The sequence below is a fragment of the Erinaceus europaeus genome, chromosome 3 (assembly GCF_950295315.1).
Source record: "Erinaceus europaeus chromosome 3, mEriEur2.1, whole genome shotgun sequence".
NCBI lineage: Eukaryota > Metazoa > Chordata > Mammalia > Eulipotyphla > Erinaceidae > Erinaceus > Erinaceus europaeus.
Window position 1 is genome coordinate 40,918,153 of NC_080164.1, and position 25,869 is coordinate 40,944,021.

The following is a 25,869-nucleotide window of genomic DNA, read 5'->3' on the forward strand; positions in this document are numbered from 1 at the left end:
TGTTGTATATATTCCTTATTCTGATTTCTCTCCATATCATATACCTTTCACCCACCGGTGTGATTGTCATGGCGGCAGCCACGGGTGAATAATTGCCTGTCTTCAGGGGAGCTTGTTCTGGAGCTAAAGTGGAGGGCTTGCTTCCTGATGTATGCATGCCTCATTTGGATTCTGCCAACAGCCTAGGGGCTGTATTATTCATGCCTTGACAGAGAGCACTCACTAAAAGCCTTGGAACAGAGCCAGGTACTGGCGAGAGATAGTGGAGCATTGCAACATGCAACTGAGAGAAGCATCTATAATCCAAAAGAAAAAAAAAAAGGAGGAGGAGGAGGAGAAGGAGGAAGAAACAGAGAGGAAGACAGAAGACACAGAGAAATAGGAATCCCTATACCTTCCTTTTTACAAGTCTTACATTCATGGGGATTCATTTGCATTAAAATAAAATACCCTAAAAATAATTGCTTTTTTTTTTCTAACCATGCTAGAAAATTTAACACAATTTTCCACGTTTAATTGCAAAGCTGATTTTAATTAGTAAGGCCCTGCGTGTGAAAAATGAAGATTCACTTGGGTGCTTGGAACACATTGCAGTGTCTGCTGAATGTTCTAATTAATGTATGGCTGCCGTACAACAGTGTGCACCGTGGGATGTTTATGAAAAATTCTGTGCACGCAGCCACCCAGCCAGTCTATCTGTGTTTTACTTCATGAATCCACAAGAATAAATAACTCCCCCACCACCTTCATTCTTTATGAGACATCATTGTGCATGCCATCGCCCCATCCATAAACTTTATGGCAGGCCTGTCCTCTTTACTATTTGTCACTGCTATTATAAATCAGAAGTTAGGGCATACATATTTTAACATTAATTTGATAGCTGGCACAGTTGTACATGGAGCAAAAATTTTGGAGATCTAGGGACATATTTGTGTAAAGTAGAGAATGAAAGCAAAAGTGTTTCCTGCACTCCACATTGCCCTGATGTCTCATTATTATTGATTGTCTATGTGCAAACAGAAAATTAGGGCACAGTCTTTTTGGACCATGGTGACAGTTGACCTTTTATTGTCACAATAAATTCCCTACTAAAAGAAAAAAAAATACCTGGCCATTTTCCTAAGAAAACAATTTGCCTATATGCAGTGGATAAAGCATTGGACTATATTTGCCTATATTGCAGTGGATAAAGCATTGGACTCTCAAGCATGAGGTCCTGAGTTCGGTTCCTGGCAGCACATGTACAAGAGTGACATTTGGTTCTCTCTCTCTCTCTCTCTCTCTCTCTATCTATCTATCTATCTCTCCTCCTATCTTTCTAATAAATAAAATCTTTAATAAAGAAAAAAAAGAAGGGAGTCAAGCAGTAGTGCCGCGGGTTAAATGCACTCAACAAGATGAGTCTCTGGTCGTTGCCTATTTCATTACATATGTGAAATACAGTGAGACTGGTGTGGTGTGTTTAAAAGTAACATGTGGGCCATGTCATGCATTTCAGGGCATAGTTTTGACAACTGATGAAATTAAATGTTTTTTTAGAAAAAACCTCCACAGAGAAGAAACATAGGTATTTCCAGACAGGGGACTAAAAGATGTACTTTATAGATGTACTTTATTGTATTTTTTTAATAGATGTACTTTCAGAGAATCTTGAATGTAAACAATTTGCATTGATCATGCCTAGATTTAGCAATTGCAATTTTGGTGTGATTTCTTGACTCATGATTAAAAATATATAAATGTGGGGGCTGGGTTGTGGTGCACATAGTTGAGTGCACATGTTACAAAGCACAAGGACCCAGGTTCAAGCCCCCAGTCCTCGAATGTAGGGGGAAAGCTTTGCAAGTGGTGCATTGTAGTAAGTGTCTCTCTGTCTTTCTCCCTCTCTATCACTGCCTTCCCTCTTGATTTTTGACCATCTCTATCCAATAAATAAAGGTATTAACACATATTTTTTTTCAAAAGCCATCAGAGGGACCCTGGCGGTAGCATAGCCAGTTAAGTGTGCATGGCATGAAATGCAAGGGCTGGCACGAGGATCCTGGTTGGAGCCCCAGGCTCCCCACGTGCAGGGGAGTCGCTTCACAGCAATGAAGCAGGTCTTCAGGTGTCTTGCTCTCCCCCTCTCTGTCTTCCTCTCCTCTCTCAATTTCTCTCTCGATTTCCCAAAGGGTCCAGAATGGTCCCTAAATCCCCCTCCTCTGAGCAGCAGGTAAACTCAACCTCATCCCTGTCATACCTGTCCACCTGTCTTTAGAGTTGGAGGATGAGACAGTTTTCCTAGGAGGGATTTTCAAAGTGGGGTGAGTTGACCAGGAGATCAGCATCACCTGGGAACTTGTTGGAAAGGCAAAAACTTGGACCTCCCCCTTCCAAAATCTGCAGCCCAGTACTGCTGAATAAGAAGCTTTGGGGTACCTCCCATATACACAAGGTTATTCTTATGCTTCAGAGTATAGGAAACACTCCCAGAGGAACATGGAAGTCTGTACAAAGGCTGGAGGGCTGCCAAGATGGAGTTTTCAGATAATGGGAAAGAGGAATTTTTGCTCTGAGTAAGCAGCTCGAAGATAAAGCCAACAACAGTATGTCTGAACAAAACCAAAACAAACAAACAAAAAAGCATGAAGTGACAACAAAAACTGATCATAAAGGCTATTGGAGCCAAAGGTACTTTACAAATCTGCTGCAGTTCTTATACCTTATTTGAGATGTAAGTGGGAAAGCATGTGTATTACCATGTACAAGCAACTGGACTCAAGCTACTATCCCCACCTACCATTAGAACAATAATAGATAGATCAGTGCTGCAGATGTCTCTCTTTCTCTAATTTCTCTCTATCACCCTATATTAAAAAGAAATAAAAGGAAAAATGGGCTTCAAGAAACAGTGGAACCCTTTAGGCACTGAGCCCCAGTCTAAATCTATGTTTCCTAAATCCAGATCTGTGTGCAGTCAAAACTAGAATCCAGTATTCCCCATCACAGATTGAAAACCAGCCTTGGAGGGTCCCACCCCACAGTCCCCATTCATTTCCCCAACACTGCTGCTAGCTAATGTCATTCCTAAGGTCGTCAGGAGGCCATGGAGGATGACTCTTAATTGGGGACAGTGTCAGCTTCTGTTTCACTCTGTTCATCCCGTGCATTTATGAAACTGACAGCCAAGGGAATAGCTGAGAGCATCACTGATGCTGCCTGGGGCAGGAGGGCAGCCTGATTTAAAAGGGACCAAAGTGGCATACCTCACACTGGGGTCCCCAATGAAAGCAGAGTCTGCAGGTGGGCTCCCCAGCTTTTGAGTTGCTCAGAATCCCCAGCTTCTTCCTGCTTTATGCATGTCCTTAGAGCAGGACAGCCTTGGAGAGCAAGGTGCTTGGATCTGCTGCTATTCTGCCCTCAAACCACAGGCTGAAGAGAGGCCAAAAATTGAGTGTTCAGCCCTGGAAGAAATTTCTCCCTCTCTCTCTGAGCCAGAGCTCACTGAAGGACCAACACAGGTCAGCTGAGAGGAAATCCAGACACATCCAGGAGAGGAGATTAAAAACCCACAGAGACACTTGATTTTCTCATTTTAGGGCACTGCCTGCACCCTGCTGAGCCCAGAGAGCACCAAGAGCCCCAAGGAAATCTGAATAGTTCCTTAGATTAAACACACCTCCTTTTGAGCTGGGAAAGCTGCAGGCTCCACCTGGATACTCCAATAGATTTCAGAGGAGCCACTCACTGTAATTTAGTAGCCACTCTGCAGGCTGCGAACAAGCTCTAATGCTGCATTTGACTTCCTCAGAGATAGGCTTCCTGTACAAGTGGATGCTTTTGCTCGCTAAGACTCCCAGGAGGAGTGGGGCGGGGGAGGGGGGTTGCAGGGGGTGGTAGAAGGAGGAGCAGGCATCTTGGAAGAAATTCTGGTCATAAATAATGCATTATGGTTTCGTGATGCTCTTGAGTCACTTTGTTATCCCCTCAGCCAATCTGAGGGCTTGTTATGCTTCTGAATGAACTGGCTGTGTTCCCCAGGGAGACTGCCAGAAAGTGGGCCGGCAGGAGAGGAGGTCAGCTGCTGTGCCTGAGGCAGGACCCAGGGGTCCACCGCCCCTTTGGGTCCCCTGTTACCAGGGCTTCTCTGTGTGACCTCTTCACAGGATGTGTACAGGTCAGATGGAAATAATTACTGAGCGGTTACTGGCATTGGCATTCAGGAATGCAAGCCCATCGCATGCCCACAGGGATGCTGCTTCTTCCTGGACTGGCTTGGCCTGTGGCCTCTCTCGCTTTCCACTCCTGATTGGCGCGGACAAGCAGGATTGGGTGCTGGGGTTGGAGGTAGAAGCGGACGGGTGGGGTAGTGCCTTGAAGGAGAGCGCGAGGGCTTCAGTTTAGAGGTGTATGTAGACTTATTCTTCACTGCATAAACTGACTGTGGCAAGACTGCAGGTGCCACCAGGAAGGGGTCTTGGCAAAACCTTAATGTCGGAATGTTGCTGCCTGTGGTGCTGTCTGCCTCCCTTGTGACTTCCTTGCTGTGGCCTGCTAATCTTTGTAATAGTGACAACAGCCATATAGCACAAAGACTAGAGAAACACAGTTACAGTTTGCTAAGCTTCAGTCCCTTGAACCCTGTCTATGGTCTCCTGGCTTCCCTCAGTCACTCCCCCCCTCCCACACACACCTTTCCAGTTCCTCCATGGGGGGGTGCCTCCTGTTCCAAATGACACACCTGACTGGCATAGGTGAAGTCCCAAACTCCATTCCCAGCATAAGCATATGCAGGAGTGATGCTTTGACACTCTCTGTCTCTCTCTTTCTCATAAAGAAAAGAATCTTAAGGCCTGAAAATACAGCAAATTTGGATAACAGGTTGCTTTGCCATGTACATAACCCACGTTCAAACCCAGCCCTCATCACACTTCCTTAAGCTTCAGTGCTTTGGTCTCTCTCACTCTCACTGCCTCCTTGTATATCTGCCTCTATCTTTAAAATAGAAGAGAAAAAATAATTCTTTTGTCCAGTCCAACCCATCCCTTTCCTCACCCAGCCCACCCACCTCAGGAACTATGAATCAGATAATTAAAATAAGGCAAGGAGCTTTGAGTGACTAATGAATTGCACTTTCCCTGAGGCAGGCACAGTTTTTGACACAGACTCTTCTTGAATTAACCCAAATTGATTTCTAATAAATGAAAAAAAAAATGGCTGTGGTGATGGCAGAGGAATGTGGATTGTAGGGAGGGAGGAAGGTGTTCTGGGCAGCTCCAGATACAGAACTGGGTCAGTATCCTTCAGTCCTGCCCCGACCTGAGCGCTCCCTGGGCACTACCTTGAATCTGTTCTCAGAGTAGATTCATCCTTGAGGTCAGGGAGAAAGGGAAAGGCAGAGAGACCATGGCTTTTCAATTTCTAAATCACTTCAGAACCTAGAAATCTATAAATAGTCTTACTTGTTAAAATGTCCTACTCTGATTGTCCCAGAAATTGTCTTGACAAAAGAAGACAAAATTGATATTATATGGGTTTAACAGTGGTTTAGGATTAAAAATGGGGAGTACTTTTTGTTTTCTTAAATGAGGACTAAACATGAAATTATGAAAGAAATAACCATGGAAATTGGAGCAGCCTGTTACTAATGTCTATCTTGTTATGATCATTGTGCTTGGCTCAACACCAAACAGTACCTGCTCGATTTTTTTCTTTGTTCTTTTAGTGTACTTTTGTTATTGTTCTAAAGTCACTTCTTGTATTACAAATTAATTCTATTTTTAATTTTATATACTACTATGATATCAGCCTTTCCCTATATCATTTGATTTTTAATTTCATGACAAGCTTCCATTCTGTGGTTCTAGTGTTGTTTTATACAACTTCTCTCCTGTTGTCGAAAATAATTCAATTTTTTCTTTTGCTTTCTATGTTATAAATGATGTCTAATGAGAATCTTTTTAGATACATTTTTGTGATCTTTTCTATCTTTTTGTGAGGTAGATAATAAAAAAGATTGGTGGAGGATAGAGAGAGAGCTCACCAGGTAGGGAGCAAGCTGGGCCATGTGTGTGGACAAAATGTGAGTGCCTAGCACTGGGGGGAAATCAATCTCTCTCTCTCTCTCTCTCTCTCTCTCTCTCTCTCTCTCTCTGAGTGTTATCCTGAGAGTGGTAAAATTGTGCATGTGAGAGGCACACACAAAAAACAAGGTCAAAGAAGTAGTATATTGAAAGAACTTAAGAGTACTAAATTATTTGAAATGTCTTACTGGCAACTGGGACCTGTTTGCATCCCAACATCAGAACAGAATAATATGCCTGTTATATATCATACAAATATAATTACTCTTTAAATACTTCCTTTTGGACCAGGAAGACAGCTCCATGTTACAGCACAGGACACTTGTTTGTTTATTTGTTTAACACCTGAGAGGCCCCAGATTCCAAACCCAGCACTGCCATATACCAGTACCGATCAGTTCTCTAGTCTCTCTCTTATAAAAGTAAATGATTTAGTGTGTTTAGTACTACCCTTTTATTTCAAAAATAATTTTATTTTTTGATAGTTTTTTTTTTTACTTGTTATTAATAGTAGGTGATGGTGCACGTGGTTAAGCACACACTACAGCGTGTAAGGACCTGGGTTCAAGCCCCTGGTCCCCACCTGCAGAGAGAAAGCTTCATGAGTAGTGAAACAAGGTTGCAGGTGTCTCTCTGTCTCTCTCCTCTATCTCCCCCTCCCTTCTCAATTTCTTTCTGTCTGTATCCAATAATAAATAAACAAAATTAAAAAAGACTTTTTTTTAAAAATAGTAGGTTACCAGATTGTAAGAGTACAATGTTCAGTTCTACACCAACCCACCACCAAAGATTTCTATCCCCAACTTCACACCTCCCAAATATAATTACTATAGTTCTCACTAGTCTTAGAATTTGATTGTTTTTTTCTTTGTTTTTTTTTTCAAGTTCATGTGCTTCAGACCTCTACATTCCACATATAAGTCAAACCATCTGGTAGTTTTTTTTATCTCTTTACTTGTTTTACCAAGCATAATTCAGCTCCACCCATTTTTGTCCCAAAGGAAACCAGAGAGAGTTTTCTTAGGGGGCTGGTGATTGCACACCTAGTTAAGTGCACACATTACAGTGTACAAGGACCTAGGTTTATGCCCCTATCCCCACTTACAAGGGGAAAGCTTCACGAGCAGTGAAGCAGGCTGCAAGTGTCTCTCTGTCTCTCTCCCTCTCTACCTTCCTCTTCCTTCTAAATTTGCCTCTGTCCTATAAAATAAAATAAAGTGTAAAGATAAAATGAATTATTAAAATAATTTAATTATAAAAAGGTTAGTACTTAAATAATTGGTTTTTATTTTCAAACATGCCTTTGCCAAAATTCTGGAAGAAGTTGTGATTAGCCATTTAAGCTATAACTCTCCTTTTAGAGAATGGTCTCCTGGGGGTGGGAGGTGGCACACCTGCTTAAGTGCCTGCATTACCATGCATAAGGACCCAGGGTCAAGCCCCCAGTCCCCACCTGCAGAGAGAAAAGCTACATAAGTGGTGAAGCAGGACTGTAGGTGTGTCCCTATCTCTCTCCCTCTCTATTTCCCTCTCCCTTCTCAATTTATCTCTGTTTCTATCAAATGAAACAAAATTTAAATTAAACTGAATAAGAAGTAAGCTTCCAGATAGAGGGCATGATGCTTCATGCCAAGCAGAAGGAGCATAGAGGTCTTCCTCTGTGTTACTCACCTGGGTCAGCCCTCCCTGCCACCTGGCAGATTCACACTCTGAACATGGAAGGGAAGAGAAATTGAGTGGCCAGTCATCAGAGCCACGAGCAATAACATGTCCATGAAGAGAGAGAACAGAACACAATGGATAGGATGTCCTCTCTCTATGGAACTTCTCATACCCAGAGTTCAGGGAAACTTGGATAAGATCTACCCTGCTCCTCCATGCATCTGAATAACCCCAAGTCAAGACTTTGTCCTTCAAAACTGCAAAAACGTACTCTCCATGCACAGTGTACAGCCTGCCTCTGTTCCTTCTACTCTGTTCCTTAATAGGGCCTTGGGAAAGTTTCTGATTCTTTGCAAGAGTGTAGCTACCAGTAACCAGAGTGTTTTGGTTAATGTAATGCCTGAAAATTGGAGCTCATGACACCTCACTGTCCACATCTTAGTTACCTAGTACCAGTTGTAAGTGGAGTTCCTAGCACAGTACAGACTGCCTTGTAAATGCTGTGTGTGTGATTTAGCATAGTCTGTGCACCAAGTCCATTATCTTCAACCCAAAGCCCCTTGATAGAAGACATTGCCTGAAGATTATATAAAGCTATCTTTAAAATCTGTGCCTTTGGTGGGGAAAATCCTTGAGCATATATAACATCACTGCTGTGAGCAATTGGATTCAGATAGAGAGAGAAACAGTCAGGCTTCCTTGGGTAGAGAACCTCATCACTGTGTCTTGGAACCCTACCTCTCTATATCCCTACCCCATTAGGGAAAGATAGAAACAGGTTGGGAGTATGGATCGACTTGCCAATGTCCATGTTCATTAGAGAAGTAATTACAGAAGCCAGAACTCCCACCTTCTGCACCCCTAAAATAATTTTGATCCATACTCTCACTGGGAGAGAAATGATAAGGGAAAGATTACCAGAGGGTTCTGAACTCCAATTCTATCAGGACCTTGAGAGAGAAAAAGAAAGAAAAAAAAATAAAGAGGAAAAACATTCAGAAGTAGTAATAGGTGTAGGTGTGGCTTAGAAAGGAATAGAAGGAGGACCATAAAAAAGGGCAAATTCCATCAGGACCCGGAGAGAGAAGAAGAAAAAGGGAGAGACATTTGGATGTAGTAATAGGTATATGTGTGACTTGGAAAGGAAGAGAGGATGGGAACATGGGGGGGCAAACATATACAAATATAAACAGTTGTAGAACTAATAGTTAACCTATATCTGCAACCTTAGCAGAACTGCTGTAACTTATAATGGAGGGATCTGAGATTCAGAACTCTGGTGATAGGAACAGAGAGTAGTTGTATCACTGTTGTCTTACAATTTTTTTAAAAAATCACTAATGAGAGAGAGAAGGAGAGAGAGAGAGAGAGAGAGAGAGAGAGAGAGAGAGAGAGAGAGAGGGAGTCAGATATAGAGAGGGGGAGAAATACTACAGCACCAGAAATTCTTCTGTTTCCTTTATATACACATATGCAGTAGTGGGGATTTGAACCTAACCTGTGTGCATTGGAAAGGCAGGAGCCCTGCCAGATGAGTCATTTTGCTTCCCTCCTTTAGATCTCAAAAATGATAAGGATTTATGCCTGCATGGAAATTCAGATTCCACAACAGGGCCTGTGAGTTTCTTCATTTCCCCCTCCCTCCCATTTTCCTCTAGCTAGGTACCTTTTGGGATTTATTGAGTCTTTTAAATCAGTGTTGTCATTCTTTGCTGTCAAAAACTGCATGTGACAGCCATTAGCAGGGCTGTCCTGCAGAGGCTCTGAAATCTGACTAAAAGCTACCTGGCCCAGTCCTGGCTTCGTCCACTGCCCCATCCACACATGCCAATGAAACAGAAGGCCAAGGTATGTTAGTCCAGCTCACTGAGTGTGAACTACAGGTGTGGAGTCCCTGCAAGGAGACTGCAAAGGCCCCAGCTAGAGGACTGCTGCATCTTCTGCACCTTCAACCTAAGATGGCAGCTCCCTCCCCACCCAGCTTCTTCCCCACCCCACTGCCTCCCCATTCTCTTTCAGAACTCCTACTAGCTGTGAGGGAGCTATACAGGCAGGTGGGAAGGTATCATTGTTGTTCCAGCAAGGGAGGAGGGGATAGAATCCCACAGCCTTCTTAGATAATGTTCTGTTGTGCTAACTATGCATGCCCTGTACATAGCTCACTGTCAGGGCACTCAGAGAGCAGGGGATAACAGTCTTTGAAGTATCTGTGAAGCAAGGTGTACCCATGTAATGGAGAGGCTACATGCGTCTGAAGTTGAGGGTGCAGTGGGACGAGCTGTGTGTCTGGGATGATGGGGGAAGGATTAAATAGCCCAGAGCAGGGACACACAGAAGAATCAACCAAAGCAGTGTGCAGTTTTCCCCTAGGCTGGCTTCATATGCACAGGAAGACAGAAGCAAGACTCCAGATGGCCAGGGACACATGGAGGCACACCCAGTTGAGTATTCTTGTTACCATATGCAAGGACCTGGGTTGCTCATTCCCCACGTGGAGGACGAAAGCTTCATGAGCAGTGAAGCAGTGCTATAAGTGTATCTCTTTCTCCATTTCTATCCCCTCCACCCTCATTTTCTCTGTGTTCAATTAAATAAAATAAAAGTGGGTGGCCAACTTTCTCATGCAGGCAAACCAGGTTTGAACCCAGCCACCACTGACCTGGATGGATCTGTGGTATCTTTACCCATCTCCCTCTGTCTCTATCTGGAAAAGTCAATACCAGAGTGGCAATATCCCAGCAATGAAATAAAATTCCTTTTCTGCATTTAAAACAAATTCTTCTGTGCAGACTTTATGAAGCACTTGCTGATTTATATCTTCCCATTAGTGCAGCTTCTGCCCTTGTACAAAGATCCCTTCCCAAATAGCTTGTCATCAACTCAGTAGATAGAGAAATACTCTTTCCTTGGTTCTCACTGTGGTATCCTTCAAACTGCTGGAAAACAGGGTGTATTTATGAAATGCTAGCTGGTAAAAGAAAAGTCACTACTTTTGAAATAGTATGATGTAGAATTCAAAAAAACATTGAAAACAGGAACCAGTTCAAATATAAACATACTGGGATAGGTTTAGCCCTATCTAAATTTATAATCTATAATAAGAGATCAGGTATTAAGAGGAGTCTTGGCTACCTTGCTGACATCTATTGGCTCTATACCATACATCAGGAGCTGTTATGCACAGATAAATAACTGTGAAAAGGGTGCAATTTCTCCCTTAAAGGAGTCTGCTGTCTCCCTAGAGAAGCACAAATATGGTTTGACCTCCAAAGTGCCTTAAGTATTTATCTTAGGGATGGTGGAATAAAGAGAGAAAATGCCTATATCCTCCTGGGCTTATCATTCTTCCTAAGGATAGATAGTTCCTATAGCTACTGAGAGGTGTGTGTGTGTGTGTGTATGTGTGTGTGTGTGTGTGTGTGTGTGCATGTGAAGGATATGTTTTCTCATGAAAACTCAGTGTTCATCCATTGATACAATCAGTTTGTCAAAGTCCCTGAAATAGGACTGTGCTGTGCTAAGAGCTAGAATATGATAGAAGCAGACTTGGTCCCAAGCCTCCAGGGCAGGCAGGTATTTTTAGGGTCTGAGTGCAGATAATTCTCAAGTCTCCAAACTCCAGAGCATCAACCCCAGAAAGCTGAGGCAGTGGAGAAAGTGAAGTGGGAGCAGGATTCAGCCTGAACTGATGAGGAGGAAGGAGACAATCAGTGACAGGAGAAAATAAATTGTATCTGTAAGGGTGAAGCAGATGCTCCCACCTGGGTATATAAGTGCAAGAGGATGGACATAAAAAGATTCTGTGTGATAAGTCTCCCTTATCACAGGTGATGGGGCAGTTCAAACCTTAGGATGGGTATATAAGTGAACAGAAGTTCATCAATGACTTTATATGTCATGTGCAGTGCTCATATTTTATCCTCCTGGGAAAAGAGAAATATCAATAGGTAGAACAAAAGAGATGAATCAAAGTGAAAGAGAAAACGGAGAAGGGTAGGAGAATGATGCTTTAGATAACTGACCTGCTAACCTTGAGTCGGTAGTATGGATTCAGTGGTTTTATTTGTTAACTACTATTGAACAGGGATTAGAATCTTTTTTTTTTGCCTCCAGGGTTATTGTTAGGGCTCAGTGCCTGCAATACAAATCCACTGTTCCTGGAAGCCATTTTTTCCATTTTACTGGAGAAGACAGAAAGAAATTGAGAGAGAAGGGGAAGATAGAGAGGGAGAGAGAATGATAGACACCTGTGTAACTGCTTCACCGCTTGTGAAGTGAACCCCTCTGCAGGTAGGGAGCCAGAGGCCCTAACCAGGATCTTTGCCCAGGTCTTTGTGCTTAGTACATTGTGTGTTTAACCCAGTGTGCTACTGCCCAGCCCCAGGGAGCATATTCTAAAATCTGAAATAACTGCTAATATGATCATTTCAAAGCCCATGCAGATTATCAGTCAATGTGAGCTCCTTATCAAAATAATAGTTTTTAAGATTGTGGTGGATGATATTACAATAGATATGACTTTTTTATTAGTGAAATAATGATATAAACCAACATACTGGAAGTATTGGATGGACAGCTTTTTTATCAGACCTCACTATAGGATATGGTATAAAATGGTAGTTCTCAGGAGTAAGTTCAACTCCTATAATTCTAAATAAAGTAAAGCTTAATTTTTCTTAATTTAATTACTGTGTTCAGTAAATATGAGGAGAACGAGAGGAATAGAATCTTCTATGTGAGGAGCCAGGTGGTGGCACATCTGGCTAAGAGCACATATCACCATAGGCAGGGACCTGGGTTTGAGACTCCACTCCCTGTCTGCAGGGAGATGGCTTCCTGAGCTGAGCGGTAAAGCAGCTCTGCAGATGTCTATATTTCACCATCCCTCTGTATCTCTTCTCCCCTTTCAATTTCTCTCTGTCAAATAAAACTAGAAAGAAAGAGGGAAAAAAGGGAAAAAATGGCCACTGGGAGTCATGGATTTATAGTGTAGGCATCTAGCTTCAGTGATAACCCTGTTGGAGAAAAAAAATCTTTGTGTTGCAGGTTGACAGTAGCCAGCCTGCCTTTCAGGGTAAATGATAGAGCAGGAAAGGGGAGCATGTGGAAGACAAAGTCCATTGAGTGAATAGGCCAGAAAAAAAAAAAAGATCATGTTTGACATTCTTTCCTTTTCCGTTATAAAACTCAGTTGTAAGCACCAACAGTAGAATAAGCATAGTACATTCAGTGTGAACTTGAACATACAGATGGTAAAATTAAAGCTATATACTTATAAACTAAAAGGAAGATGCCACTGAGGCTATGAAGTTTCACCTTGAAAAACACAGGGAGCAGATGGAGGCATATACAGAGTGCAGACAGCACAGATACTTCTTAAAGCTTTGCAATGTTCCTGCATATCCTAATTGTCTAATAGACACTGGAGGTCAAATGCTTCTTTATAGCACAACTTTCCAATTGCTAGTATTGTATGAGTCTCCAGGGTGCCAGGAAATGTCTGAGAGAAAGTGGTCAGTGAGTATTTCCAAGTGGATAGTTTCCTACCAGTAGAAGCCACCACCCACTTTACAGCATTATCACTACCCTCATCATTGACCAAGACAACTCACTGACCTTTGCTAATTTTATTTAGTACCACTATGCAGCTCTGCTTAGGTTCTGGCAAGAATTTTCCTACTGGTTTACAGAGCACGTGGCTTCTTGTCAGCTGGGTTTCATGTTTTCTGATATATAAGCTCATCTTGGTGTTTTAGAAAGAAATGAGATTGTTTTGGGCTGCAGGTCTTCACCTGAAGGCTGAACTCCCTAGAGGTGGGAGACTTGGTGTCTGATCCTGAGCCTCAGAGAACACAGGTCCTTTAGCAAGATATGGGTCTCCCTTTATGGTGATGGTTGTGCAGCTGCCACCAGTTAAAGAAAGACTGTGGCTGTCTACCATCTTTCTCTTTTCAGACTCAACCTTTAACAATGAAGCACTTGACCTACAGTGCACAAGAAAAGATGAAACTGGGAGTCTTATCCCAAGGGCCTATGTTAATTCTTGACACACTATAAAACATGTGACCTTGGAAACTCAATAATCATTTGGAAGGTACCATCTCTGATGGTACCCTGACATCATCATAGAATCCAATCTTTTTGTTTCAGCTTGTTTTGACTTTTCCCAGCAATAAGAGGTTATGACACCTATTGACTTTTCTTATCATCCATGATTGTGTCAACATCTCTAATGCACTATGAAGCTGACATCCCCAAATGGTTTGCTTCTGTGCACCAATCCTTATTTATTTCTCTAAACTGCATAGTATTTTTGGGGGGGGAAATGTATTGAAGAACACTGGCTTATAACACTATATAGTTTCCTAGTATACAGCATAGTATTATAATTCAATGTCAGTGTTTCTTCAGTACAACTTTTACATTATGATCGGAACCAAAAATCTAGGTTCCATCCATTACTGTGTAACTGCCCCTTTTACCCAGCATGTCTCCCTCCCCTTTGGTTAACCATTATATTGATCTTAAAACCCAAGAGGGTTTTTTTTGCATTTTTTTATTATATATTTTTTACTATCTTCTATAAATGAGTGATAACATATATTGTCTTTCTCTTTCTGACATATTTTTTCAAAACATATTCTCCTCAAGATCCTTCCATGAAATGGCAAGTTGCAATCTTCATCTTTTGTATAGCTGAGTAGTATTCCATTGTGTATGTAAACCACAACATATTTATCCAAGTATCTAGGAATGTGTTGTCTGATATTTTTAATATATGCAACTTTTCAATTTCAGTAATATATTGTTATGGGAACTGTTAAGAATTCTATTGTGAGAGTAGAATCTTAGAATGAAGGAAATTAGCAAGTAAACAAGTCAGTTAAGCATTCCCTCCAAAAGATGAAACAAACAGACCCTTAGTGAACAGAAGCCCCTATGTAACTCCTTTGTGGAACCACCTAACTGCTAGAGACATGAGATAACTAATCTAGAATTCATATTTTCTGATAACTTCTTAGAAAACTATGAAGACCATATAGCTTCTTCTCTTTATAGAGGAGAATCCTGAGGTCACAGCTACAGAAAAACTCATTCAGAATTCACAGAAGATAAAGAAAAAGCTTTCTTTTTTAAAAATATTTTTTATTTTATTTATTTATTCCCTTTTGTTGCCCTTGTTGTTTTATTGTTGTAGTTATTATTGTTGTTGTTGTCGTTGTTGGATAGGACAGAGAGAAACGGAGAGAGGAGGGGAAGACAGAGAGGGGGAGAGAAAGATAGACACCTGCAGACCTGCTTCACCGCCTGTGAAGCAACTCCCCTGCAGGTGGGGAGCCGGGGTTCGAACCGGGATCCTTATGCCGGTCCTTGTGCTTTGCGCCACCTGCGCTTAACCCGCTGTGCTACAGCCCGACTCCCAAGAACAAACTTTCAACCCAGCTCTTCTGCCACTGATCTGATATTCTTTTCTGAGTTAAAAGACTGAGAGCCTTTGCATTTTCAGTGCTAACATTTGTCTTTCTACTAAGAGGAAAGAGGGGCAGACAGCTCCCATGAAAAGTGACCCCCAAAATGAAAATTATTATCTGTTTACTATTATTAAATATGGGGACAGAAAAGTGGTTTTCATACCAAGGTAGCATCATCATTTATGTTTAAGCAGGTACTGAATTGGAATCAGTGGCTTTACATTTAAAGCTGAGGAGGCACAAACCTGAGTCTGTAGAAAAAACACCTCAGTCTCTCAATAGATTCTCTGAATAACTTAGAAGAGTCAATCCCTTGCTTCTGTAAAAAAAAAAAAAAAAGTGAAATAACCTCCACCCCAAATATTAACATGTCTTACATCTTGTATAGTGAATCCTGCAGTCCTGGTTGCAACTTGACACTGCCCCATAGGAAGCCTGTCCAGGGAGCAATGTGAAATACAGCCAGTAGTAAGGAGATCATAGTAACTCACAGAGTGATAACTCATTTGCCACTGAAAATGGTTGGAAGGGTGGCCAGATGGTGTTGTACTTAGTTAAGCTCACAGGTTGCAATACTCAAGGACCAAGTTTCAAGCCGGTCCAGTCCCCACATGTAGGGGAAAAGTTTCACAAGTAGTGAGACAGTGCTGTAGATGTCTGTCTTTCTCTGTCCCCCTCTATATTCCTCATTCTTTCTCAATTTTACTGTCTCTATTAAATAAATAATTAAATAAACAAAGTATAAAAAATAATGGTTGGGGTCTGTTCATTAAAAGAAAATTAGATGAAGGAAAGACTTTGCATATGTACTTTGTGCAGGTCTGTACCTCACTAAAGGACTGTCTTTCTCTTTGGTGTACTGCTTCAGGGGAATTTGGAGGTAATTTACATCAGAAAAAAATGGCAAAATGGCATCCTGGTCAGAAGTTTGTATAAAGAGAATAGTCACTCTCTCTCTCTCTCTCTCTCTCTCTCTCTCTCTCTCTTTCTCTCTTTCTCCTGCACCAAACCACAGCAGGTACCTATATTTCTCCTGAGAACACCTCCCTGCTACAAAACCAACAAGCCAGAATCAGAAGGGACAAAGACAACCTATTCAGAGAATGCAAGAAATGCGAGAGAAGGGGGTCACCTTTTCTGTAGGATTAATCTCTACTTCATGTAAAACACAGAGATTTTCTATATTATCTCTAGATTATAGTTTTAAAAATAGGATGGCCCATTTAAAAGACTCACAAGAAAACATGAGATCCCTGGCAAGTAAATTCAGCATGGCTTGTCATCTGATTTTAAAAAAAAAAAAAGAAAAGGAAACAGAACAAGTGGTGTTTGAATAATGGGAAGCCACTGCCTTTCTTAGAGTTCTCTATGATGAGTATTATTAGCTCCCTAAATACATGCTCTGAGCTGTTGACACACAAGAGAAATCTTAGAGCAGGCCAGTCAACTCAACAAAGAAGCCTGTTGCATGCTTCCATAGGAAAACTATTTCTGGTGGTTATTGAAAAAGTAGATGATAGATGGTGGAGGGAAATGGCTGTGTTCTGCTGAGAAGTTATTCAAACACAAGGTAAGAAGATCTGAAGGCAGTTGGATTTGGTTACAAGGTTGTGCTTCAACACAATAGTGCAGGCAGAGCAGCCTGGAACTAAATCATTGTTATAGAAATTTAATTCAAGGTGATGTCATAGAGAGAACACATTTAATCCTCTCTATTATGATGAGATCTATAAGGCTCATTATTAGGAGCCTAATACCCATGGAACTATGGAGCAGCTTTGAATGTCTATGTAGAATAAGAACTTATATTTTGCTTGAAGTGAGTTATTAGAAAATGCACATTCAAGTAGCTTTACCATTTCTGAGAGGCATATTTTTCCTGTATATATATTTGTGGCATGTACATGTGAATGTATGCTGGTGTTTTCTATTGTTTATTTGTATGATCATAAATATTATCATATTTCTTTGAATTAGAAATTTTCACATACATACCCCGCCATACCCAAGGTGAACATGTAAACATCTCAATCTTAATTTAAGCTACCAGAATTTTAAATATTTCTCAATTGAATGGTATCTTTTTTAAAATAGCTACTTGAAATTTACTTTTTATCATCTTTGAGGATTCACATTTGATTTATGACTTTTTCATTTAGAAATGGAGAGTGAAAGAGAGAGAAAGAGAGAGAGAGAACATACTATCACACCAGAGCTTCCTCCAGTAAGTGCCATTGTAGCACTCCTCATATGGTAAACTAGGGTTCAAATATGCATTGAATTGAATGGTTTCTTACCAGCCATATATACCCCAAAAACTCTGAGAAAAGTTTTTTTTAAGTAATTGAGTATGTATAGCGGGTGGTGATGTACCTGGTTGAGCACACTTGTGTTACTCTGCACAAGGACCCAGGTTTAAGTCCCCAGTCCTCACTTGCCGGGAGAAAGTTTTGAGAATGGTGAAGCAGACGCCACCGGTGTCTCTATAACTCTATCCCTATCACCCTTCCCTCTGGATTTCTGAATATTTCTATCTAATATAAAGAAAGATTAAAAAATTAAAAAGATGAAAGAGTAAGAAACAGAAATAAACATTCTATAAGCTTGCTTCTCATTCCCCCATGTTATACTTTTTTAAATTATTGATTTAATAATGATCAACATATGACCATAGGATAAGTGGTGTACAAGTATACACAATTCCCACCACCAGAGGTCTGCATCCCATCCCCTACATTGGAAGCTTTCTTATATTTCATCCCCCTGGGAGTATGGATCAAAGATAACTATGGGGTGCAGAAGGTGAAAGGTCTGGATTCTGTAATTGCTTCTTCACTGGGCATGGGTGCTGGCAGGTCTATCCATACTCCCAGTCTGTTTATATCTTTCCCTAGTGGGATAGGGCTCTGGTGGGTTTTCAGGACACATTGGTGAGGGTGTTTGCCAAGGGAATTCAGGCTGACATCATGGTAGCCTCTGTGACTTGGTGGCTGAAAAGCATTAAGATATAAAACAGAACAAATTGTTTAATAATTAGAACCTAAAGTTAAGAATATACCAGGTGATATTTCCTCCATATTAATCTTAATTACTATAAGTCAAGGTTGTATTACTGGTGTTTCTTAAAGAGTTATGATAGTATTAATACATTGTTAAGTACTTCAGATGGTCCAATGTAGATCAATTCCTAATGATATTGCCATAGTATTTCCTTGTTCAGGTATAGGATTTCTTTGGACTTACTACAGACAGAGGTCCTATGCTGCTGTGTTAAAGTTAAATGTGACCTGGCTTTAGTGTCAACTTGTAAATTCTCAGAAAGACAAGTTTGAAACTGATAAAATGTGGAAATTTGGCCATGCATGGTGGTTGTTTATAGTGATTTTCTCTCTGGACATGCTTCTTTAGTTAATATGAGTAGGATGCTTAACAAGCACTAAGTTCTAGTAATAGAGACAGTTCCCCAACATAGGTTTTTATTTTTTCCCAACTAATATCCAGTTCAGTGTTTTTGTTTGTTTTGTTTATTTGTTTGATCATCAGGGTTATTACTGGTTATTCAGTGCCTGCATGAAGTCACTGTTCCTAGTGGCCATTAATTTTTTGAAAGGAAGTGAAAGACAAAGGGATAGAGAGACAGAGAGTAGAGACACCTGTATCACTGTTTCACCACTTGTGAAGCTTTCTTCCTGCAGGTGGGAACAATGGACTTGAATCTGGGTATAGTGTGCATGGTACCTGGTATAGTATGCAATCTATTGGGTGAGCCAGTATCCATCCTCTTCAATTCACTTTTGATTGTGGCCTGGCAGAAAAGGGTGTTTTCTCAGCAGGTGGAAATTCTAGTCCTGTGCTGACTTATATTTCGACTATGCATGTCTCTCTAACCTTAACTTTGTCGTTTTCTAGGTAAAAATGATGGTGGTAAACTTTTTTTTTTTTCTGCTACGGGCCATTGGGATATTTATAACATCATTTATGGACCACACAAGAATATCAACTTGAAATTTAGAATTTAATATTACTATAAAAAAAAGTTGCAGTTGTTGGAGTCAGGTGGTGGTGGACCTGGCACTCAAGTCCCTGGTTGCCAACCACAGGAGGAACGCTTCATGAGCAATGAGGCAGTGCTGCAACTCTCTCTCTCTCTATCCCCTTCCTTCCCTCCCTCCCTTCCCCCCAATCTCTCTGTATCTAATAAATACATACTGTTTTTATGTAGTTGTAGGGGCCAGGCTGTAGTGCACCCAGTTAATCACACATATTACTATGCACAATGACCCGGGTTCTAGCTTCCACTCCCTACCTTGTGATGACAATTCACAAGCAGCTAAGCAGGTCTTCAGACATCTATCTTGCTCTCTCCATCTCTCACTTCCTTTTCCCTCTCAATTTCTCTTTGTCCTATCAAATTTAAAAAAAAGAAAAGAAAAATGGCCACCAGGAGTGGCAGCGAGCCCCAGCAATGGGTGGTAGATAGATAGATAGATAGATAGATAGATAGATAGATAGATAGATAGATAGATAGATAGATAAAATTGCCTTAGCAACACTAAATGATTTTGTAGACCATATAACAGTCCACAGGCCAGACATTCTCCTTCCCTGGATTAAGTGATTTGTGAGATTCCTCTCTCCTCTAGTCTTACTGTTCAGAGAGTATTGACTTAGTTTGTGGTGTCTCTTAGGATATGAACTTGAATAAAACCTGTTAACCACCTGAGATTATTCTAAATCCAAAATATAGAAAGCTTAAATATATTTATGCAGCAATTTAATTTTCCAGTCTGACTGCCAAGAGGTGGGTTAGCTTTTAGGATGATTTTATGTTCATACTTTGAACATTATAATTTTAAACATGAAAACTGGAGAAAGTGATGTTCTATAGAGGGGAAGGGAGATATATATATATTTGAAATCCAAATGCTGGTGGAACCAGGTCTGAAAATGTGTAGGTTAGTATTAAAGATGTCAGTAATCTCAATCAATAGAAATTAATGTTTTGAAGACCTACATCATCATTTCACATACTGGGCATTTAGATGAACTGATAGCATGACATAAGTTCTAAAATGTAAGAAGACGCAGCTAAGTTGAGATGATAGGACTAACATGAAAATAATCAAGCACAATATAAGGTAGTTTACCAAATCAAGGCTAAGTGTCCAGTGGTGCTGATTTATTAAAAATAACATCTTTAAGTTTCGGCTGATTAGAAATGACTATGGAAAAGGTAGACCTAAGGTGGGCCTTGAAGTGTCACTGAGAAAAGCCATTTCATGCAAAGTTAACCAGAATGAGTATAGGTGGTCTGGGAATGGATTAATGGGTACAGTGCATTCTTTGCAAAATTGAGGTACCAGGTGTGACACCTGGGACAAACAACCAGTGTCCCTCTCATACAATAAACAAACTTGAAGAAAAAAAAAAAGTATGGACATAGAATTGTAGGATAAGAGTAACAGGAAGTGAGTAATCATAAGGAAAGATAAGCCAGAGCAGGCATGGCATTTAAAACTAAAAATGCACTCATGCCCATTTGTTTTGTGTGGACTATGGTATTTCAGGAAATAATCTGGCTAAGAACAAATAACCTCATTGTCACAGATAGTTCTATAAAGGAGTTGTTGTGAAAATTCTGAGTATCTCCCAGCTAGAATTTGTGTTTAAGGCATGAATAAAATAATGATGTGAAATGGGAAGCAAAGGTGGAGAAAAACAGGGAGGATAGAGAAGAGGAGGGGAATGACATTTGGGGGGGGGCAGTGAGAAAGAGAACTCCAGTGCATCACTCTGGCTTGTGTGCTGAGAATCAAACTCTGTACCCTGTACATGCAATTTCTGATCTGCTTCTGAAGCACCTCTACAGGTGCCTAAGAATTTTTTTTAATAAAAGAATAATCTTAGCAATCATATCCCCAAATCTCCCAGACAAACTGGATTGAAGAACAAGTGGAAGCTTTTGTGTGTGCTGCTCCCTCCTTCCCAGGAGAAAAACAGTAGGCAGGGATGCATGGAGCCATTGGAAGCTGGCAATTGCTGCTTCTACCTGGGGACTTTTATTTCTTGAGTTGTTCAGGTTAATAGTTACATTATGTCTTATTTGCATCTTTGAATTATTACGCATGAAGAGTTATTAAATAACAGGTTGCACCATTTAGCATGAGTGAAACAAAAAGAATAAAAGGAGTCATGTGATAGAAAGATAATAAAACAAATCTCTATCTTCCAGAGAGTGTTTTTTGTTTAATTCTGTTAGCAGATGAGAAAGTAAATATTTTGAAAACTTCTTTATTGAATATAATGCCTAAACATTTATGTCAAATTTAAACTGAAACAGTACATAATTTTCAAATCAGATAGACATTTTTATAGCCCTCTACAGAGAATAAAGGAATGAAATTAAGGAAATATGCCAATATGTAGTAAAAAAATGAATCACTCTAACAATATATATTTTGGTAAAAAATTATCAATAAGACTTTGGAAATGCTAGCTGTTTGAATAATTCAGTAAATTAAATTACTTATGAGATGCTTATATATATGTATATATATATGTATATGTATATGTATATATATATATATATATATTCTTTGAAAAGTTTAGTGGTATGAAAAGATGTCAATTATACTTAGAGAATAAGGAGAATAAATAGGAAGAGAGAGAGAATTAAAGAAAGAGAATTCAGGGGCAGTGAAAAAGCTTATATAGATAGTATACTGCTTTGCCATGTACATGGTCTAGATTCCAGCCTGGCCCTCAGCATTGAAGGAAGCTTCTGTGGTGTAGTCATGTCCTCTCTCTCTCTCTCTCTCTCTCTCTCTCTGGTTTTGTACTGATCAAGGGGAGGGGGGAGGAAGGAAGGAGGGAAAGGAAGAAAGAGGGAAAGAAAATAAAGTACTCACCATATCATGGTTGCCTCTCTACATTTATTTTTCTGCCACAAGTGTTATTTCTGGGGTTCATTCTAGCACTACAAATTCACCACTCCTGGTGGTCTTCTTTTTTTCTAGTTTATGTGATAGAACACAGAGAGAAAGATGCCTGTAGACATGCTTCACTGCTCATGAAGCACCCCCCTGCCAATAGAAAGAACAGGATCTTGAATCCAGGTCCTTATTCATGGTAACATGTGCTCTCAACAGGGGATATCACTGCCTAGCCCTCATCTTCTATTCTGTATTGTCAACCTACCGATACAATTTGATACTGCTGATAATATTCACTCTGTCTCTTTGTTTCTCTGACTCTGACTGCCTTTATATCCCTCCTTCTCTTTTTCTCCTTATCACCCATCCCAACTCCCACCTCTAAGAGTTTCTCCTGTGACTACTTCCAGATTTTTTTCCATTAGGGTAACTGTCTTTACTCTTTATCTCAAGAGGTTAGAGATAGTGTCTGCTCTACTCAGTACAACATTTCCTGACAAATGAGTCACCTACAGCTACTCAATCACCAAATATTTACTTTACAATAAACATGAGAGAAACAAACAGGTTACTGTTAATGGGGCCTTACAATAATAGCCCATTGAGATCGTTTTACTACTGAGAATTTACACCTCCAGAACTGAGAAATGGGTAGTCTGGTAAAAAAAAAAAAAGGCTACTTTACACTTGGACACTTAAACATATTCACTTGGCTCTAGGATAATCTGTGAGAGGTTCATACATGTGGGACTCAAATTTTTAGCAAAATAGAAATGGGAGAAACCAGTCCTTCATTCAGTGGAATGTTTTTTTTTTCTGAGGTTTTTCTTTTTATATATATATAACTTCATATGCAAAAAAACATGACTGTTTATTTCATAATAGGCAACTAGCATCCGGAGATGTGGTTGTTACATGGCATGTGGAGGATTGGAAAGCAATAGTTGAAGATCCCACCTGTGGCCTTACTGTCCCATACCCGTTCTCAAAGAACCGAATTAAAATCTCCCTAAATGAGTTGGCCCAAAGCCTTAGTAAGAGAGAAAATAATTGAATAAAATTACAGGGACATATCCACAGCCCACTTAGGGGTCTGTAGAAACTAAGACACTTTGTGTGGGGGAGTAAGCATCAGGTTCATGTGTGACAATATTAAATGAGAACCTTAGACTCACTCTAGCAACCACTAGAGAGGATTTGCAATTGGTAAAGTCTTGACTTCAGGTCATAACCTCCATTGGTGTTTATGTGGGGAATGGCACATTCTCTACTCTTCTCTGCTTTTTTTCCCCAGCATCCAGCATGCAAGTCTAATGGCTCATTGAGACTTTGGAAAAACTCAAATAGCTCCCTCTTTCATGATGAAAACATTGTTGTCCTGTAATTAGCCCATAAGATTCTTCCATTCTCATGTCACCTCATTTTCACATGCTCTATACTTTTTTTATTTCGTTTTCTAAATTTAAAATTTCATTTTCTTTCTTAATTTTATGTCTTTGCAAACTCTGGTTTTCTTGAAAGGTACTGAAATCTTATTTCTTTCCAAGATGCCATGTGTATTTCCTTCAGCATCACTTCTTCCTGAAGAAGTCCTAGTTCCCTTGATTGACTGAAGTCCTTTTTGTAGGATGCAGTACCCAGTGCATATTTTTTTTCATAATATCTATCAGACTCCATCCATTCAATACTATTGAATGCCTAGATGTTTAGTGCATGCAAAGTGCTAGGTAATGATGAGGACTTCCAACCTTACATTTTGAATTTCACATATAGAAAGTGTCTAGCACATGGGAGTCGGGAGGTGGCACAGCAGGTAAAGCGCACATGGCGCAAAGCACAAGGACTGGTAAGGATCCTGGTTCAAGCCCACGGCTTCCCACATGCAGGGGAGTCGCTTCACAGGCAGTGAAGCAGGTCTGCAGGTGTCTGTGTTTCTCTCCCCCTCTCTGTCTTCCCCTCCTTTCTCCATTTCTCTCTATCCTCTCCAATAACAATGACATCAATAACCACAACAATGTTAAACAAGGGAAAATAAATATAAAAAAGGAAGTGTCTAGCACACAAAAGACTCCCAAACAAATGTATAAGGTTGGAAAAAAATTACACCGTTTCCAATCCAAAAATGAGTTAATCAAAGTCTGTAGAAATCCACTACCTAAATATTCAATTACTAATGAAGAGAATACATTTCATTTTAGATAAATGAAGTGTTTACCTAGTACTTATGCCTTTGTTTCCCTCCATTATCTTTCACAAACATTTCTATAAGGTTTCCAGAAAGAAAAGAACTATGATTAGCAATACATCTTTGAAAAATTGTCTTTCTCAAGGAAGTGCTGTGAGCGTCTGTTATGAGTCTTACCCAGGCTTGGGCCAACTTTAACACAATTTAATGATGCCTGCCAATTAAACTAGATTTGTTTTATGTAATTCGTGGGGGGAGATAGGATCATTGAAGCCAAGACTAGCATGGTTCTGCATAGTTTAAGTCATTCAGTTACTTTGTAGAACATATGGGTTCCCAGAGGGAAAGGGGAAGTGGGGGGGCAGTGGGAAGTGGGGGTCCATTTTGATAGTTCTATGGCACTGGGATTTTGGTGGTGGGTGTGCTGAATCTTATACACATTTAGAGATGTGAGGCTATACTCTGAAAAATGTTATAATATTATAAAGTATTCATAAACCAATAATATTTCTTTTCAAAGAACAAAAGTGAAGACCTAAAGTATAAGTTGAAATAAATAATAATAATAAGTGGTAGTAGTAATCACTCTTTTTTTTTTTTAGTAATCACTTTCATTGACACATGGTCATCTTTTTTGAGTGGGTCAGGTATCTAAAATATTTTTATCTACATAAAATGTAAATCAAAAATACTAAGTTTTCTACTATATTGCTATACATTGTTTACATTTCACATAATGCACATATATTGGGTTATCAGAGAAGTCATATTTTTCTATGTTTTTATTTTTTATTATCTTTATTTTTTGGATAGAGACAGCCAGAAATCAAGAGGAAGGGGGAGATATAAAGGGAAAAAGAGACACCTGCAGCACTGCTTCACCACTTTCCCCCTGCAGGTGGGGACCAGGGACCCAAACCCCAGTCCTTGTGCATTATAACATGTGTGTTCAACCAGCTGCACCACCACCTGGCCCCAGTTTTCTATGTTTTTCTATACAGTAATGTGTCATGACTTCTGACAACCCAATATATGGATATAGAAGGGCTGAATTAATTCTTCCTCTTTTCTCTCTTCTCCTCCTCCTTCTCCCTCCACCTTCTTTCTTCTTCTTTCATTTTCATGATCATCACTGATATCTCACTGCCCCAGCCTAACTTTTTCACATAGAAAGAGACCTAGAAGCATAAGGAAAGACACTACAGCACAGAACCCCTTCATTCAGTGTTACAGGGGCCAGATAACTGGCTAATTTTATATTTAAGATACACTGACATGTAGTGTGCATTTTAAAAGCCCTTTAATTGAATTTTTCTTGTCAACTGTATGATATAAAATCTTTGTAATCCATTCTCATAAATTTTATTAGGATGTTATTATGTATTCACCAGAATTCCCAGAATTCCCATCATCAGAGTTCCACATCCCCCCCAAAAAGCAATTTCATAGAATTTCACAGAGGGAGAAGAGGGGGAAAAGTGGAATACATAGGGATGGTTTGGTCTTTGTGGAGATATGGATTTATTAGGATCTACATGTTATTATGTAGAATA

The 25,869-nt window shown here is 40.1% G+C and overlaps 1 protein-coding gene across 7 annotated transcripts in view; it reads left to right on the forward strand.

Annotated features, from left to right (window-relative positions):
• MYT1L (myelin transcription factor 1 like) overlaps positions 1-25,869 on the forward strand; it is a 527,336-nt gene that overhangs the window by 354,614 nt on the left and 146,853 nt on the right. The window lies entirely within an intron of this gene.